The following is a 1,753-nucleotide window of genomic DNA, read 5'->3' on the forward strand; positions in this document are numbered from 1 at the left end:
GCCTGACATTGAGGAGATAACACAGTATTTATTAGGTTGAACCATAGGAAATTGCCATTGATATAGGTCCAAAACGGTCAACTATTGTCAATTTCCTATGTTCTACTCTAATGATAAGAATATCACAGTGTTACAAAATAGAACAGAGGGGCTCAACCTGGGGAAGAAAAATGTCATGGAAGTTTTCCTTGAGAAGGTGAATCTAAACTGAACTTGAAAGGATGAGTAGAGATCAAGTACTAATGGCAGTGGAAGAGCTATGCAAAGGCCCTGAGGCAGGAGGGAGCTTGCATTTTGTGGAAACCAGGAGATTAGAGCCAGAGAACCAGGAGGTGAGGGGTGTAAGTGAAGCTGGAGTGGTTTGGGGAACCAGGCTTTCCATGTAGGACCCTGATCATGCCATGTTTAGGACTTCGGACTTTTCCCCAAGGGCCCTGGGGAGACCTTTCCTGAAGAAGGTCACCAGCAGAGGAATGTCACAAGTAGCTCATTGTTTTGGAAAGCACACTCTGGCTGCTGAGTGGAGAAGGGCTGGGCAGTTTGGCAGGGAGTGGAGGGGAGAGATGGTGGTGGGAGAGGGGGCAGAGCAGAGTCCTTGGTCCAGTCAGTCTCTGAGCCCGAGTTTTATCCTCTGTCAACTGGACTGTAATTTCCTCTTTGCAAGAAGAATGAAACTAGGAAATGAATGCAAAAGTTGCTTTTTCATAGTTGCTTGGCACATAATGAGCAGTCAGACAATGGCATTTTCTTGAGGTGCCTGGGTGGCTCAGCCTGTTAAGTATCCAACTCTTAATAACAGCTCAGGTCTGGATCTCAGAGTCGTGAGTTCAAGCCCTGGGTTGAGCATGGAGACTACTTAAAAAAAAATGGCATCTTCTTCTTCTTCTTTGGAATCCAAAGGAACCCCCTCCCCCCGCAACTCCTGCTGTAATTTAGCATGATCTGTGCCAAGGGGGCAAGCTCACCGATGGAGCCCAGAGCCCACTGAAGCACGTGTGTTCTTGCTTTGGTTGTCAGAGGTCCCGGAGCTCTTAGGTGTGACCCCCCCGGCCCCAGTTTATGCTCTAGATCTCTCCAGGGGTCGGCTCCCTTGGGAGAGCAGTGCCTGGGAGAACATGCCCTGGCTTTACATCCTCTTGGATGCTGTGCAGAGCCAGGGCAGACAGACACCCAGCCATATAAGCTTGCCTAAGACATGTCTTTAACTCCCTTGTACAGATGGGAACACTGAGGTCCTGGGAGATTAAGTCACACACTGAGTAGCCACCCTGGCGCTGAAGCCAAGGCTGACCCCCAAAACTATGCTTTTTATTTTCTTCAACCTCAGGTGCAGAAAGTTGAGTTTATCATACATCTCAGTTTCAGGCAGGGTCTTCATGGGAGGTCTGTCTCCTGACTTGTTATTACTAAGAAATTAATATGTGCCAACTCTTCTCAGAGCCCCATTGTGCACCAGGCTTGGTGACAGGACCCCATGCCAGAGAACCCACAGGTGGTTCAGGGACAGTTCCTGTCCTTGGGGAGCACGTGGGCACATGGCAGCCAATTCCGGGACAAAGAGCATCCACTCTCCTGCCCCGCCATGCTGATGGGAGGAATTTATCTTAAGGAAAATAAGGTCAAAGGTCTATAAATGTGTTTGTATCAGAAGGATAATAAAGAAATGCATGCCTTTCAGTGAGGAATAAATGCATTATCATCTATCAGTTTAATGGAATACTATGCAGCCATTAAAATCGATGGTGCAGGTTTT

Source organism: Leptonychotes weddellii, chromosome 14 (assembly GCF_054177405.1).
Source record: "Leptonychotes weddellii isolate Sample4059 chromosome 14, ASM5417740v2, whole genome shotgun sequence".
Classification (NCBI taxonomy): domain Eukaryota; kingdom Metazoa; phylum Chordata; class Mammalia; order Carnivora; family Phocidae; genus Leptonychotes; species Leptonychotes weddellii.